The sequence below is a fragment of the Bos mutus genome, chromosome 4, assembly GCF_027580195.1.
Source record: "Bos mutus isolate GX-2022 chromosome 4, NWIPB_WYAK_1.1, whole genome shotgun sequence".
NCBI classification, from domain to species: domain Eukaryota; kingdom Metazoa; phylum Chordata; class Mammalia; order Artiodactyla; family Bovidae; genus Bos; species Bos mutus.
This window is the reverse complement of record NC_091620.1, coordinates 14,481,399-14,500,221: the sequence shown is the minus strand read 5'-3', so window position 1 is coordinate 14,500,221 and position 18,823 is coordinate 14,481,399.

Genomic DNA, 18,823 nt, shown 5'->3' with positions numbered 1-18,823 from the left:
CCCATGGACTGTAGCCTACCAGGCTCCTCCATCCATGGGATTCTCCAGGCAGTAGTACTGGAGTGGGTTGTCATTTCTTTCTCCAGGGGAATCTTCCCGACCCAGGGATCAAACCCAGGTCTCCTGCATTGTAGACAGGCGCTTTACCGTCTGAGCCACCAGGGAAGTTCCCTAAAGACCTTATAAAACTTGACTTGCAGTTATTTAATCATAAGCATTATTCATTTACAATCTGAAATCTTTGTGGACTCTATCCATGGTGTATTGTTTCAGCTGCTATCTATTCAGTGACCCTTCTTGGCTTTTAATCACATTGCTTTGGGTTGCTCGTTGTGTTTGTTCCTTATTCAATATGCGTCTTTGAGACTTAAATGAAGACAAATGAAGAAGCCATCATTCTGAGAAGAAATTTAAGTTAATTTATGTTTTCCAAAACACTAAATCTTTTTCCAACTTTTGTCTTTTATTCTAATTTTTGTCAGTCTTAGAGGGATACAGCAACCTATTTAATGATGATTTTAGCATTTTGGTGTATGTGGTGAGATTGTTTAGACCATCCAGATGTTGGGATTTTAGGCTTCAAATCAAGAAGACAATTTGCAAAAGCTGACATATTTAAATACAAATCTCAGGGAAACTGGCTTTCTGGCTCAGGAACAACTCAGTTTACTTTGTACTTGCCAGAAGAATATTTCTTTGGATTCAGCCAAATGGTGAAGGACACCTCTTATAAATCTCCATCTTCAGGAAAAGATACTCTTAAAAAATTCATTTCCTGTTTGCTTCAAAAATGCATTAAAACTAAAGTTCAACTGTGCCTGGCTCGAGGTAAAAATGATTTCAATGTGTCTCTTATTTCTCTAGGTTTTGGCTTTCTCCCCATTTCTTCCAAAATGACTGTACCCTTTGACATTCCAAACTGCAAAGTATCAGAGTTCCTGTTGTTCCAGCTCTTCACCAGCATTTGGTATTGACAGTGTTCTGGATTTTGGTCATTCAAATGGGTGGAGAGTGGTGTCTCATTGTTTTAATTTGCATTTGCCTAATGACATGATTATGGCAGAAGGTGAGGAGGAACTAAAAAGCCTCTTGATGAAAGTGAAAGTGAAGAGTGAAAAAGTTGGCTTAAAGCTCAACATTCAGAAAACGAAGATCATGGCTTAAAGCTTAACATTCAGAAAATGAAGATCATGGCATCCGGTCCCACCACTTCATGGGAAATAGATGGGGAAACAGTGGAAACATTGTCAGACTTTATTTTGGGGGGCTCCAAAATCACTGCAGATGGTGACTGCAGCCATGAAATTAAAAGACGCTTACTCCTTGCAAGGAAAGTTATGTCCAACCTAGATAGCATATTCAAAAGCAGAGACATTACTTTGCCAACAAAAGTTCGTCTAGTCAAGGCTATGGTTTTTCCTGTGGTCATGTATGGATGTGAGAGTTGGACTGTGAAGAAGGCTGAGAACCGAAGAATTGATGTTTTTGAACTGTGGTGTTGGAGAAGACTCTTGAGTTCCTTGGACTGCAAGGAGATCCAACCAGTCCATTCTGAAGGAGATCAGCCCTGGGATTTCTTTGGAAGGAATGATGCTAAAGCTGAAACTCCAGTACTTTGGCTACCTCATGGGAAGAGTTGACTCATTGGAAAAGACTCTGATGCTGGGAAGGATTGGGGGCAGGAGGAGAAGGGGACGACAGAGGCTGAGATGTCTGGATAGCATCACTGACTCGATGGACATGAGTCTGAGTGAACTCCGGGAGTTGGTGATGGACAGGGAGGCCTGGTGTACTGTGATTCATGGGGTCGCAAAGAGTCGACATGACTGAGTGACTGAACTGAACTGAATGACATGATTTGGAGCATATCTTTATATGCTTATTTATTATGTGTATATTTTCTTTGAGATGTCTGTTAAGTGTTTGGCTCGTTTTTAAATTGGGTTCTTCATGTTGTTGAGTTTTAAACTTTCTTGGAATACTTTGGATAACAGTCCTTTATCAGATGTGTCTTTTGCAAATATCTTATCCCTACCTGTGGCTTGTCTTCTAATTCTGTTTATACTATATTTCAGAGTAGCAGCTTTCAATTTTAATGAAGTCCCATTTAGCAATTATTTATTTCATGTACCATACCTTTGGTGCTGCATTGAAATGTTTTTTTAATACCCAAGTCACCTAGGTTTTCTTCTATGTTACCTTCTAAGGGTTTTACAGTTTTGTGTTGCCCATTCAGATCTGTGATCTATTTTGAGTTAATGTTAGTGAAGGGTGTAATATATGTGTTTGGATTATTATTATTTTTTTTGCATATGGATGTCCAAATATGCAAGTCATTTCATGGAAAAGATTATCTTTGACTACATATTCCTCCCTCTGCCCAAGTCACAACGAGTTTCTCTCAGTTTTTCATCATGAAAATCTGATGGGGATTCTGTAACTAAAACCCAGGAAGGTTTGGTAGTCCCTAGGACTGCAATTCTTAGGAGTTACTCACTATAATGATGGTCTACACTTAGACTTCAGCAACTCATCACAATTACCATTTAAGTGTCTCCACCTGTGTATAACTACTGCTATTTCTGTTCCAGGAAGTCAGATATGGTTGTGGGACTCTGGATTTGACTGTTTTGAAACTTAATGCCAGTTTGCCTTGTGACCTCTTTTCTGACATGACCAAAAGAAGTCACTGATTGTCCACATATTTAGATTTTTCTTGTAAGGAGTAATGATTTCTGTTTTGTATATTAGAGTCATTTTCATTACTCAATATATTTACATGGTTCAGAAGTGGAAACAAGTATAAAGAGATCAGTATAAGATATCTCACTTTATTATTCATCTCCTGTGTGTCAAAGTGTTAGTTGCTCAATAGTGTCTCTTTGCAACCCCATGGACTGTAGCCTGCCAGCTTCCTCTGTCCATGGAATTCTTCAAGCAAGAGTGCTGGCTGGGTTGCCAATTCCTTCTCTAGACGATCAACCCAACCCAGGGATCATATCTGGGTCTCCCACATTGCAGGCAGATTGTTTACCATCTGAGCCATCAGGGAAGACCTATTAAAAATTAAGACTTAACTCTTAATAGATAGCTATTGCTATTTTTGTGGGGGTTATTTTAAAAATATTTTCATTTTATTTTTATGTATGTTTTATTATTTTTGTTGTTATTTTACCCTTTCAAACATTTCATGCAACTACAGATGTATATTTTCCATTTTTTAAAATAGAAATACTTGTAAAACATTTTTTCTTTTCTTTTTATACTTGTTACTAATTCCCAACTGATTTATTCAAAGAATTATCTTGATTTTTCATTGGAATAGAATTCCATTATATGGATATGCCTTACTTTTAAAAACATTATTGGCATACATGTATGATTGTTTCCAAACTTTCACTATTATATTTATAGGGAAATATCTATTATATTTATTTTGCTAATATATTTTTCTATATTATATATATAGAACATTTTCCATATGCATGATATTTGTGAGACAGATACCTAGAAGTAAAATACCTGAAAGAAAATGTATATTTACTTGTAATTTTGAGAAGTATTTCTCAATATTTTATGTATTTCTCAATATTTTATGTATTTCTCAGTGTCGTAAGTGAAAGTTATATTTCAATGCAGCTTAAATTTGCAGCTATCTTATTTTAAAATAATGTAGTATTGTTAAGAGCTACTTTTATACCACTTGCCCAGTTATTAATTAAGCTGTTTCCCTCTTACTGATATTTGTGAAATTTGGCATTTTTACTGTGAGATATGAATTACAAATATGATTACCCAATTTATAATGCCTCATTTATCTTTTGAGTCTGTGTTTTCTATGCAGAAATATTTTTAAGATATATTTAGTTTTTTAAAATGTTTAGGACTTGAGGAATTTCTGACATGGTGAGATTTCTTCATAACTATGGAGTGATAAAATTTCTCATCTTTCAAAATTTGCACTTGAATCATTGGAATGTATCCTAATGTAAAATGTATAAATATGGTGATATAGATTAATTTCCATCTAGTGTTACTTCTACTCTTCCGAATTTTTAGAACTTTATTAATATCACTATTTTCTCTTCTTAATAATATTGCATTGTACCTGAAAAAGTTACATGGTGAGAGCATACTTTCTGTTTTTTGTCTTTCTGGTTAAAATTACTATTTCTCATATAGAATGCTGATTTCTGAAAATTAATACATCAAGAAAGTTTTTATTTCTGTGGTACTGGTTTATCTTGAGTTGCTGAATCTTGCTAAATTTTGCCTTTTCAGTATACTTGTATATAGTAGTATGCCATTTTCTTCAATTTTAATAAACAAATTCCTAAAAATTGAACTAATTTTAATAATTAATTTCCTAAAAATTCAGCAATCTTCTCATTTCTGGAATAAACCTCATTTTGTAATGAACTGTTACTAAACTTTTTTCCGGATTACAATACCTAATATTTTAGTAAGTAGCTTTCATATTCATAAGTGAGATTTGTTTGGTTTATTTGTAAACAGTTTGTTTTCTATTTGTAAGCAATTTTCCTAGTTTGGCATCATTGTTATGTTCACTTACAAGTATCAGAAATAATCTTTCCTTTTAAATGTATTTTAGTGGTTAAATAGAATTTCTAATACTATTATGAAAAATGTCAAATTTATAAAAAAGTTAAAAGATGTAAACAGTAAATATCTGTATTCAGTTCAGTCGCTCAGTCGTGTCTGACTCTTTGCGACCCCATGAATCGCAGCACGCCAGGTCTCCCTGTCCGTCACCAACTCCCGGAGTTCACTCAGACTCACGTCCATCGAGTCAGTGATGCCATCCAGCCATCTCATCCTCTGTCATCTCCTTCTCCTCCTGCCCCCAATCCTTCCAATCATCAGAGTCTTTTCCAATGAGTCAACTCTTCGCATGAGGTGGCCAAAGTACTGGAGTTTCAGCTTTAGCATCATTCCTTCCAAAGAAATCCTAGGGCTGATCTCCTTCAGAATGGACTGGTTGGATCTCCTTGCAGTCCAAGGGACTCTCAAGAGTCTTCTCCAACACCACGGTTCAAAAGCATCAGTTCTTTGGCGCTCAGCCTTCTTCACAGTCCAACTCTCACATCCATACATGACCACAGGAAAAACCATAGCCTTGACTAGACAAACCTTTGTTGGCAAAGTAATGTCTCTGCTTTTGAATATGCTACGTAGGTTGGTCATAACTTTCCTTTCAAGGAGTAAGCGTCTTTTAATTTCATGGCTGCAGTCTCCATCTGTAGTGATTTTGGGGCCCAAAAAATAGTCTGACACTGTTTCCACTGTTTCCCCATCTATTGCCCATGAAGTGATGGGACTGGATGCCATGATCTTCGTTTTCTGAATGCTGAGCTTTAAGCCAACTTTTTCACTCTCCATTTTCACTTTCATCAAGAGGCTTTTTAGTTCCTCTTCACTCTCTGCCATAAGGGTGGTGTCATCTGCATATCTGAGTTTATTGATATTTCTCCCAGCAATCTTGATACCAGCTTGTGTTTTTTCCAGCCCAGCGTTTCTTATGATGTACTCTGCATAGAAGTTAAATAAGCAGGGTGACAATATACAGGCTTGACGAACTCCTTTTCCTATTTGGAACCAGTCTGTTGTTCCATGCCCAGTTCTAACTGTTGCTTCCTGACCTGCATACAAATTTCTCAAGAGGCAGATCAGGTGGTCTGGTATTCCCATCTCTTGAAGAATTTTCCACAGTTTATTGTGATCCACACAGTCAAAGGCTTTGGCATAGTCAATCAAACAGAAATAGATGCTTTTCTGGAACTCTCTTGCTTTTTCAATGATCCAGCAGATGTTGGAAATTTGATCTCTGGTTCCTCTCCCTTTTCTAAAACCAGCTTGAACATCAGGAAGTTCATGGTTCACGTATTGCTGAAGCCTGGCTTGGAGAATTTTGAGCATTACTTCACTAGCGTGTGAGATGAGTGTAATTGTGTGGTAGTTTGAGCATTCTTTGGCATTGCCTTTCTTTGGGATTGGAATGAAAACTGACCTTTTCCAGTCCTGTGGCCACTGCTGAGTTTTCGAAATATTCTGGCATATTGAGTGCAGCACTTTCACAGCATCATCTTTCAGGATTTGAAATAGCTCAACTGGAATTCCATCACCTCCACTAGCTTTGTTCGTAGTGATGCTTTCTTAGGCCCACTTGACTTCATACTCCAGGATGTCTGGCTCTAGGTGAGTGATCACATCGTGATTATGTGGATCGCGAAGATCTTTTTTGTACAGTCCTTCTGTGTATTCTTGCCATCTCTTCTTAATATCTTCTGCTTCTGTTAGGTCCATACCATTTCTGTCCTTTATCGAGCCCATCTTTGCATGAAATGTTCCCTTGGTATCTCTAATTTTCTTGACAAGATCTCTAGTCTTTCCCATTCTGTTGTTTTCCTCTATTTCTTTGCATTGATCACTGAAGAAGGCTTTCTTATCTCTTCTTACTATTCTTTGGAACTGTGCATTCAGATGCTTATATCTTTCTTTTTCTCCTTTACTTTTCACTTCTCTTTTCACAGCTATTTGTAAGGCCTCCCCAGACAGCCATTTTGCTTTTTTGCATTTCTTTTCCATGGGGATGGTCTTGATCCCTGTCTCCTGTACAATGTCACAAACCTCCATCCATGGTTCATCAGGCACTCTATCTATCAGATCTAGGCCCTTAAATCTACTTCTCATTTCCACTGTATAATCATAAGGGATTTGATTTAGGTCATACCTGAATGGTCTAGTGGTTTTCCCTATTACTACCACCTAAATTATATAATTAACATTGTTCTTTGTTTTCTTCACAATACACATACATCAATTCCTATGTTTGCTATTTCTTGAATGCCTTTTAAAGTTAGTCTCAGAGTTTATTCAATTAATCATTGTTCTTCATAACGTTTAATAGTATCATCCTGGTATAATTGACATGTATTAATAAGTGGCATGTATTTAAGATATAGAATTTAATAAGCTTTGGATAAAGTCACCACCATATTTAAGATAATGAACATAGTTACCCAAAAAAGGAATCCCTCTCTCTGCTTCCCCAGGCAAACACTGATCTCCTTTCTCTCTGAACATTAATTTCCTAAAATTTTTACATTATGTTTCATACAGCAAGTACTCTTTTTTCTTGCTTTATTTCATTCAGATTTTTTTTGAAATTTATTTCTATTTCAGGGCTTATCAATGATCTATTTCTTCTTATTGGTGAATAGTGGTCTATTGTATGGATATGTTATAGTTTATTCACATAGTGGTAGAAATTTAGGTTGTTTCCCTTTGTTGGTTATTGCAAATGAAGGTGCTATGGATGACTCTGTACAAAGTTTTGTACAAGCATATGTCTTCTTTATCTTGGATAAATATTTAGTAATATAGTGCCTGGATCCTAAGGTGATAAGTTTTCAAGAGTCTGTCACACTCTTTTCCCAGGTATTTGTTCAACTACAATCGCGTTCCATGCATGCACACTTGAATACACTCTTCCAGACACTTGATATGTTCTGTCTTCTTCACTTTAGTCATTCCAGTTAGGTCTGAGTGTCATACCCTTTTATTGTACTTTGCATTACTTTGACTAATGATGTTGAGCATCTTTTTAGGTGCTTTTCTGCCATTTATATATTTTCTATGGTGAAGTGTCTGTTCAAATTTATGCCTATTTTTAAGTTGAATCATTTTCTTTTGAGTTTTGAGAGTTTTTAAAACATATTTTACAGACTCAGGTGCTTTAGATAGGTATGATTTGCAAATATTTTTTCTCAGTCTGTGACCAAGAGACATAGCCTGCCACTACTGCATGTCCTACTGAGGTTTTGAAATGAGCTCTTTTCAACCTGGCGAAAACAAAGCAGTGAACTTAAGCTTGTTCAGTTTTTTGTCTGAGGAGACAGAAGCCTGAGGTTTGTGGGCAAATGATTTACTAACCATCAGTTTAAAATTTTACAATTCTATAGGATTCAGTATTAACAACATGAAAGTTACTATGCCACATTTTTCAAAAGGGACAGTTACTCTTATAAGTCAAATAAGAAAAGCAAAAGAGATTCTGGTCTTTCCAGTGTCACACAAAGATATGGCAGAAAACACTTTCAGTATCTGCAGCTAACCAAATCAACATAAGTGGTATAAACTAGCAGAGGCCATTTTTAAGATACTTAATATTTGATTGAGACCATTTAGTTAGTTATTAAATCAGTTTCACTTATTCCTCATAGTATAAAAGGACATTATGGCTCCATTAAGTTTGCAATATTAGGCAGTAAGTATAAGGAAATTGAAAATTCAAGATCTTCCCAGCTATGTTATCTTGGCCATCTTCATTTATTGTGTTTGAATAATTTATACTTAACATCAAATAATGAATCTCACTGAAAGTAAATTAGTCATTAAAATAAGTATCATTATTCCCATATAGAACTTGATCAGATTGGCTTAGGAATTTGCTGTTTAATTGAAATACTCTTACATAGTATTTAATTGGGGAAAAAACCTTTATGATTTTTGCTCTGCATCCTACAAAGTGTTTAGAATGATTAAAGACAAGTTGAATTCACGGCTAGAAACATTGTCTCTGAACTTGAGTTTTTACTCCATTCTAGATGGTGGACTGATTGTTGTGGCTCTTTATCGAATCCCATCTTATTCATTCTCTACTCTCTAGCACTGTTAGCACTTGAGTTAGCAACGCTTTTCTAGGTCCTGCACCTGTGTATGCATGCTCAGTCATGTCCAACTCCTTGAGACCCCATGGACTGTAGCTCACCAGGCTCCTCTGTTCTTGGGATTTCCCAGGCAAGAATACTGGACTGGATTTCCATTTCCTCCTTCAGGGGATCTTCTAACCTAGGAATCAAACCCTTGTCTCCTGTCTTCTGCATTGGCAGGCAGATTCTTTACCATCTGAGCCACCTGGGAAGCCCCTCACTTATGCATAGACTTTATGAATTCTGTACTCTATAAACAAAGGAAATTTATTCTCTCTTGACTAATGTCTTTTCATCTTATATCCATTAAGCTTCCTTTTCATTCAACTGTCTTGAATTTTTTTTTTATTAAGAAGGAACTAATTTTCTGTGTAAAACATTTTTTAAAGTGATGGGTTTATATTATCATTTAATTTTAATTTCCCTTGATAGGAAGCATGTGATTAAGAAAATCAACTATTCTTCACTTCTCATACAATAATATTTTAGACTACAAGAAGAAAGCATTTCTTTCCTATAAGGTCTCAAGTTAGTTCTCAAACTGCATCTCCAGCTAATATTTTCATAATGATATTTATATTGATTTTTTTTCACTGTTCCTTAAAATATTGTGCTTTCACGCTTGTCTGTATCACTCCATTCACCTAGCATTATTCAATAGTTTAATCCACTTCCACTAATCTTTCATTTCCATGATCTCGTCTCTTAAATTTGATGTTTATATTTATCTACATGGGCTTCCCTGATGGTTCAGCAGGTAAAGAATCTGCCTGCAGTGAAGGAACCACAGGAGGCCTGGGGTTGATCCCTGGGTTAGGAAGAGCCTTTGGAGAAGGAAATGACCATCCATTCCAGTACTCTTGCCTGGAAAATCTCAAGGATAGAAGAGCCAGACCTCTCCAGTCCATGCGTTCAGAAAGAGTCGGACATGACTGAGCACATGAGCACATTTATCTACACTTTAGACTACCTACTTGAAACTTTCAATAATAAGACTTCTATTTCTTGTTCTCTTCATAAGGTGAGTTCATTTCAGTTGAGTCACTCAGTCGTGTCCAACTCTTTGTGACCTGATGGACTGCAGTGTGCCAGGCTTCCCTGTCCATCACCAACTCCTGGAGCTTGCTAAAACTCATGTCTATTGAGTCGGTGATGCCATCCAAACATCTCATCCTCTGTTGTCCCCTTCTCCTCCTGCCTTAGATCTTTTCCAGCATCAGGGTCTTTTCCAATGAGTCAGTTCTTTGCGTCAGGTGAACAAAATATTGGAGTTTCAGCCTCATCATCAGTCCTTCCAATGAATATTCAGGGAGGATTTCCTTTAGAATTGACTGGTTGGATCTCCTTGCAGTCCAAGGGACTCTCAAGAGTCTTCTCCAACACCACAGTTCAAAAGGATCAATTCTTCGGTGCTCAGTTTTCTTTACAGTCCAACTCTCACATCCATACATTAGTTCTGGAAAAACCACAGCTTTGACTAGATAGACCTTTGTTGGCAAAGTAATGTCTCTGCTTTTTAATATGCTGTCTAAGTTTGTCATAGCTTTTCTTCTAAGGAGCAAGCATTTTTTAATTTCATGGCTGCAGTCACCATCTGCAGTGATTTTGGAGCCCCCCAAAATAAAGTCTGACACTGTTTCCACTGTTTCCCCATCTATTTCCCATGAAGTGATGGGACCAGATGCCATGATTTTCGTTTTCTGAATGTTGAGTTTTAAGCCAACTTTTTCACTCTTCTCTTTCACTTTCATCAAGAGGCTAGTTAGTTCTTCTTCACTTTCTGCCATAAGGGTGGTGTCATCTGCATATATGAGGTTATTGATATTTCTCCCAGCAATCTTGATTCAAGCTTGTGCTTCATCTAGCCTGATATTTCACATGATGTACTCTACTTAAAATTTAAATAAGCAGGATGACAATATACAGCCTTGACATAATCCTTTCCCAATTTGGAACCAGTCTGTTTTCCCATGTCTGTTTTTAACGTTGCTTCTTGATCTGTATCACATTTCTCAGGAGATAGGTAAGGTGTTCTGGTATTCCCTTCTCTTTAAGAATTTTCCACAGATTGTTGTGATCCACACAGTCAAAGCCTTTGGTGTAATCAATAAAGCAGAGGTAGATGTTTTTCTCTAATTCTCTTGCTTTTTCAGTGACCCAATGGATGTTGGCAATTTGATCTCTGGTTCCTCTGCCTTTTCTAAATCCAGCTTGAACATCTGGAAGTTCACGGTTTGTGTACTGCTGAAGCCTGGCTTGGAGAATTTTGACCATTACTTTGCTAGCATGTGAGATAAGTGCAATTGTGTAGTAGTTTGAACATTCTTTGGCACTGCCTTTCTTTGGGATTGGAATGAAAACTGACATTTCCAATCCTGTGGCCACTGCTGAGTTTTCCAAATTTGCTGGCATATTGACTGCAGCACTTTCACAGCATCATCTTTCAGGATTTGAAATAGCTCAACTGGAATTCATCACTTCCACTAGCTTTGTTTGTAGTGGTGCTTCTTAAAGCCCATTTGACTTTGCATTCCAGAATGTCTAGCTCTAGGTGAGTGATCACACCATCATGGTTATCTGGGTCATGAAGATCTTTTTTGTATAGTTCTTCTGTGTATTCTTGTCACCTGTTCTTAATATCTTCTTGTTCTGTTAGGTCCATACCATTTCTTTCCTTTATAGAGCCCATCTTTGCATGAAATGTTCCCTTGGTATCTCTAATTTTCTTGAAGAGATCCCCAGTCTTTCCCATTCTATTGTTTTCTTCTATTTCTTTGCACTAATCACTGAGGAAGGCTTTCTTATCTCTCCTTGCTATTCTTTGGAACTCTGCATTCAAATGGGTATATATTTCCTTTTCTCCTTTGCATTTCACTTCTCTTCTTTTCTCTACTATTTGTAATGCCTCCTCAGACAGCCTTTTGGTCTTTTTGCACTTCTTTTTCTTGGAGATGTTCTTGATCATTGCCTCCTGTACAATGTCATGAACCTCTGTCCATAGTTCTTCAGGCACTATGTCTCTAGATCTAATCCCTTGAACCTACTTGTCACTTCCACTATATAATTATGAGGGATATGATTTAGGTCATGCCTGAATTGTCTAGTGGTTTTCCCTATACTCTTCAATTTAAGTTTGAATTTTGCATTAAGGAGTTCATGATCTGAGCCACAGTCAGCTCCTGGTCTTGTTTTTGCTGACTGTATAGAGCTTCTCCATCTTTGGATGCAAAGAATATAATCAATCAGATTTCGGTGTTGGGCATCTGGTGATGTCCATGTGTAGAGTCTTCTCTGGTGTTGTTGGAAGAGGGTATTTGCTATGACCACTGCATTCTATTGACAAAACTCTGTAGCCTTTGCCCTGCTTAATTTTTCACTCCAATGCCAAATCTGCCTGTTACTCCAGGTATCTCTTAACTTCCTACTTTTTCATTCTAGTTCTCTATGATGAAAAGGACATCTCTTTTGGCTGTTAGTTCTAGAAGATCTTTAGATATTCATAGAACCATTCTATTACAGCTTCTTCACCATTAATGGTTGGGGCATAGAGTTGGATTACTTTGATATTGAATGGTTTGCCTTGGAAATGAACAGAGATCATTCTGTCATTTTTGAGATTGAGTTACTATTATCTAAAAACAAAACAAAACACAAAACAAAACCCCATAGCTTCCTCTTGGCTTATTCTTTTTTTTTACTTTCTCTACCTTAATATTGTCTAATTGCACTTAAAATATTTCCAAATTCAATATATTTACTTTCATTGGTATCTGAAAACTACAGTCTGTTGTCTGTCTACATATTTATTCTAAAAGCAAAATCTACTCTTTTAATTCTTGGTATTCTGAAACACCAATAATGTGCCTTTGAATCAATATTTATTTATTGAGCTCAGCAATTAGTGGGTTTTTTTGAATCTGGAGACAGGATTTTCTTTAGTTCTGAAAGACTTTCTTATTTAATAATTTCCCCCTATTTTTTCCATTAATGTCTCTCTTTTGAAAGTCCTAGATAAGCTATCTTTATCTACTTTTATTTATTTATTTACTAGATAAATAGTCTTGACCAATTTGTTTTCTGTTACAGGCTTTCTCTTTTTGTGTTTTCACATATGTGTGCTAGAAGGATGTCTCAAATTAATCTTCTAATCCTCCTACTGATTTATATATTTTTGTCAGTATATTCTTAATTTCCAAAGGATTTTTTTGAGAGTTATTTTTCATTGAATCCTATTCATGACTCTCATATTGTTGAAACATCATTTAGAATGCTTCTGAATACACTATGCTTTAAAACACTCTCCTCTGCTTATGAATGATCTCTGTTTTCTCTTGGGGATCTCATTTTTGTATATTTGACTATTTTCATTATTTTTATTTGTTTTATAAATCTAGTAACCCTTAGTTTTCATTCTAATTAAGCACTAAAGAATCAGATAAGTTACTACAGATAGTTGCTACCCACTTTTTTCTCCTCAGCTGTTATTCTCACACACTGCCATATTTGTCTGAAACTATAAAGTTTGTAGATGTTAATCTCAGTTATAAATTGGTACAGAAGGATAACTTGAAAGTTACTTGTTGAGATAATTAAAACTAAAAAGGTCTCGAACTTTCAATTCTATTTTATCAGTTTATGCTAAGGATTAATTTTTTGTCTAATAATTATAATGTTGATCAATGAAGGATTATTATAATAGTTAAAAGTAATAAAAACCTACATATTTAATATAGGGAGATTATCAATAAAATATGGTACAAAAATTTAAGCTGACTTTTATAGGCATACTCACTATTCTTGGAGTAATTTTCTGTTGTTTTTACTTTACCAAAATTTATTTGATTACATTTACACTTCTTATTCATTTCGTTTTTATTTAAAGTTTACTTATTAACATAAGAATTTAAGGCAGTGTAATAGAAAAACTAAAGTGAAAACATAGCTAACTGTAATAAATTGAAAAGCACAAAGCTCATTTTATAGAAGACAAGAGTGTAGATACTATCAGAAATGTGAAACACACTTATTTATAAAATTATGGTCAGCATTTGGCTCAGCAATTAATACAAGGTATGATCATGGCATCCGGTCCCATCACTTCATGGGAAATAGATGGGGAAACAATGGAAACAGTGTCAGACTTTATTTTTTTGGACTCCAAAATCACTGCAGATCGTGACTGCAGCCATGAAATTAAAAGACACTTACTCCTTGGAAGGAAAGTTATGACCAACCTAGATAGCATATTCAAAAGCAGAGACATTACTTTGCCAACAAAGATCCATCTAGTCAAGGCTACGGTTTTTCCTGTAGTCATGTATGGATGTGAGAGTTGGACTGTGAAGAAGGCTGAGTGCCGAAGAATTGATGCTTTTGAACTGTGGTGTTGGAGAAGACTCTTATGAGTCCCTTGGACTGCAAGGAGATCCACCCAGTCCATTCTGAAGGAGATCAGCCCTGGGGTTTCTTTGGAAGGAATGATGCTAAAGCTGGAACTCCAGTACTTTGGCCACCTCATGCAAAGAGTTGACTCATTGGAAAAGACTCTGATGCTGGGAGGGACTAGGGGCAGGAGGAGAAGGGGACGACAGAGGATGAGATGGCTGGATGGCATCACTGACTCGATGGACATGAGTCTGAGTGAACTTCGGGAGTTGGTGATGGACAGGGAGGCCTGGCATGCTGCGATTCATGGGGTCACAAAGAGTCGGACATGACTGAGCCACTGATCTGAACTGAATGACAAAAACAAAGATGGATAACTGTTTGATTGAAACTAAACTCGAACAGGAATTTATTGTGTGATTGAAACTAAAAAATGTACTATTTTATATATGGTCTACCCTGACAGGATGGTAACAGTCTTAGAACAATTACTTTAAAGGCAGTACAGTAAAAAATTGGTATTCTCCTAAAGAGTATATGTATTGACTCTGTTTAAGGAAAAGATAATTCCAAGAAGTGATGGCTTCTTGAAGGAATGTCTTCAAAACTACAACAGTGTTATATATATGTGTGTGTGTGTGTGTGTGTGTGTGTGTGTGTGTGTGTGTATATACTTTGCTTTTTGAGAATAGCTCTTTGGTTGAATCCCACATGCCTTCTGATCTCAAAGTGAAATGCCATGTTAGGGTTGCCATTTCTGGAAACACTTTCAGAATAGGAACATTGCTGTGTCAGATCTTCATCCCTCCCATAGATTTTTAAACACAATTGGTGAACCAGGAGAAGGAAAAGGCAACCCACTCCAGTATTCTTGCCTGGAAAATACCATGGATGGAGGAACCTGGTGGGCTACAGTCCACTGGGTCACAAAGCGTTGTGTCTTAGACACACACTAACACTTGTTAGTTGTGACTAACACACACGCTAGACTCTATTCTGTTCCTTTTGTTTGTTCTTGAAGTATTGTCAGATTGTCTTGATTACAAGACTAGATTACTTCATTCTCTATGAACTGAGTTTCCATCTTGTTCGCTTGTTTCTTCCCTTTCTTGATCAGCCTCAATTAAATGCACTCTGTTCTTCCCTAACAGATTCCTCTAACTTAGAATCTCAGGATTGATAAATCTTAAGTTTCTTGAATTCCTTAAGAGACCAAGTTCCTTGTAAATGTTAATTCAATACTTACCTAGATTCATTTTATTGAAAGCATTGTCAATAAGTTGCTATTTTAGAGTTTTGAGACTTCTATGAATACTTATATTCAGCCAAAATATGGAAAAGATGAAGCAGGAAAAATTTTTTCAGGTATTCAGTGATTGTGGAAATGTTAATTATTATATGATATATATAATGTGATATTATTCCCCAAGTTCCTTTCCTTTATTGTGATGAGTATGTATGCAAGCAGAAGGGAAATGTTAAGAAAGAAAGAGATATGATCCAGGTAAAATAAATGAAACATGAATAATCCACTTACAAAGCAACTTATGTAGCTACCTTTTTGGGGGAAAAAGAAACAACTAAAAGGATGTCTAATTACAGTAACCATTTTTTCATAAAGTTTCTGGGTAAAAGGACAGTATAAAAGACATTTGAATTTCTATATAATACTTTCAAGTTAAGAAATTAAAGTTGTGAAAGTTTATAATAACTACATTATTGAATACGTATTAATATCTTAATATCAATAACCATAGAATATATTGTATATATTAAAATAATCATAAAATTATTCAGTATCTTTTCACTGAAAATTATAAAAAAATTTAAAGAATTAAATAAATGGAAATACTATATCTCAGTTAGAGCTTAGAAGACAATATTAAAAAAAAGGCAAGTCCCCCTAAACTGATTACTAATTCAATTCAATCCAATGAAAACTTCCACATTAATGTAAGTCATTCCACAGTGCTCACATTTCCCCATTTGAGTATCTATGGAAATTGATGAGCTTGCTCTAAGTTTTAAGCAGAAATGTAAATGGCCGAGCATATTGATGGTGAGAAGCCTTGCTATCAAAACAATCTGACGGTAGTTCAAGAACAAACAAAAGGAGCAGAATAAAGAGTGTAGAGTGTGTGTTAGTCACTCAGTGATGTCCAACTCTTTGTGACCCCATGGACTGTAGGTCACCAGGCTCCTCAGTCCATGGGATTTTCCAGGCAAGAATACTGCAGTGAGTTATCTTTTCCTTTTCCAGAGGATCTTCCTGACCCAGGGATTGAACCCAGGTCTCCCACATTGCAGGCAGACTCTTAACCGTTGGAGCTGCTATGAGTCTAGAGACAGGACATAATGCGTGCAGGCAGTTGATTTTGTCTGACTCTTCATGATCCCCATGGACTGTAGCCTTCCAGGTTCCTCTGTCCACGGGATTCTTCAGGCAAATAGAGTAGGTTGTCCTTTCCTCCTGCAGGGGATCTTCCCCACCCAGGGATTGAACCTGTGTCTCTTGCATTCCTGAGAAGACATAATAAACATAGCACTGTATAGCTGTGGGCAAAGTATCGAGGAAAGATGAACTTGTTTTTTATGTCCAACTACATAATTTCAAGTCAATTGTATACATAACCACGAGAGGCAAAATAAATACATAAATAAATAAAAGATATAGAAGATAATATGGGAACTTACTTTCATTATCTTGGGACAGGTAACATATCTTGAACTTATTTTAACTAAATGTTTGCCAAACTGTGATTTAACCACAAACTCTGTGTGAGCATTTAATCCACTGGGGAAATAATATTTTTCCTGAAACCCTTTGGGGAAGGCTACTTTGGTTTCTCCCCTTTCTTATCAAATTAAATTAAAGGCCAGTCTCCATAAAGGATAATAATTACAAACTGAAATAAACTTACAGAACAATTCAAGAGATAGAGCTGGTTCCTTGTCTGGAAAAAGAAAATCAAGGCAGGAATCTGCCCCTTTTCACAAGTTCATAAAATAGGATTTATTTTCAGCTACATGTCTAGACTCATTTCTAGTATGACAGTAACAGGATGACTAGACTCAAGTAATTGTTTATGTAGCAATTTGTTCACTAAGAAGTATTAAGCAGAGAATGAATAAAATCTGTTAAACTTTTCTTTAGATTTATTTGAAAGTTATTAAAAAGATATGTTTGTATCATTTATGCATAGATCCTTAAATGTTTCTACAATTAAAGTATCCAAATTTCACCCTATTTAAAGTAAATCATATTAAAGGCACTTTGGTCCCAGCCTCTGTTTAGCTTGATTACTTATTTTTTTTCTGAAAGGTACTTAACGGTTCTGAGACTCATGTGCCTACTCCATAAACTGCAGACAGTATTTCCAGTCCTTAATTAAATGATAGAGCTATGTATTGCCTTATGGAAGCTGTATCCTTTAACAAGCTACAAGTGTACACAAGAGGAAGAATAATTACCACATTTACTTGCACAATGGGAACTTCCTTTCTTATGAGGTTTGAAGCATGAAACAATCTATCATGGATCCCAATCAAGGGGAAGTAGCCAACTTTATGGACTTCCCCATGGCTCAGACGGTAATATGTCTGCCTTCAATGCCGGAGACCTGGGTTCAATCCCTGGGTCTGAAGATCTCCTGGAGGGGAAATGGCAACCCACTCCAGTATTCTTGCCTGGAAAATCCCATGGACGGAGGAGCCTGGTAGGCTAGAGCCCACGGGGTCGCAAAGAGTCACAAATGACTAAGCAATTTCATTTTCACTTCACTTTCAGCCAACCTTATAAGTCATAAATTGGGTACTTAGTGCAGGTTCCAAACATTTCAACTGACTAGAGAATTCTAAGAGGGAATTGGTTGGCCTGTAACACATACAGACTTCTTAAATGGAAGGAGTGGTTCATCCATCCTGATGCTGATAACAGGAATAATGTACATGCCTCTCAGTCCACCAGTCATGCATTTGAGAGGATGCTGACTTCCTTTCCATCAGTATGCAATTCTTGCAGTGGGCTGCCCTCTTCTCTAGACTGAAAGTGTATTTTTCTCTTCCCTTTCTCTGGATGTTTATGTAGTGTAATGTGCATGGAAGATACATGATATATTATCATGGCTTTTATTTCTCATTCCAATATTAATAACGGTGAGAGGGTTTGTAAGTATGTGAATTTGCCTTAAGGAGTGCCTAGTAAAGAGTGTGATAAAAGCTAAATTTAATAAATTTAGATTTATCATCTGCTGAATATTGTGCTAAATACTAAGAAGCTTGCTCATTGGAAGAAAAGCTATGACAAACCTAGATAGCATGTTAAAGAACAGAGACATTACTTTGTTAACAAAGGTCCATCTAGTAAAAGCTATGATTTCCTTATGGTCATGTATGGATGTGAGAGCTGGACCATAAAGAAAGCTCAGCACCAAGAACTGATGCTTTTGAACTGTGGTGTTAGAGAATACTCTTGAGAGTTCCTTGGACTGCAAGGAGATCAAACCAGGAAATTCTAAAGGAAATCAGTCCTGAATACTTTTTGGAAGTACTGATGTTGAAGCTCCAATATTCTGGCCACCTAATGTGAAGAACTGACTCAATGGAAAAGACCCTGATGCTGGGAAATATTGAAGGCAGAAGAAGGGAATGACAGAGAATGAGATGGTTGGATGGCATCACCGACTCAATGGACATGAGTTTGAATA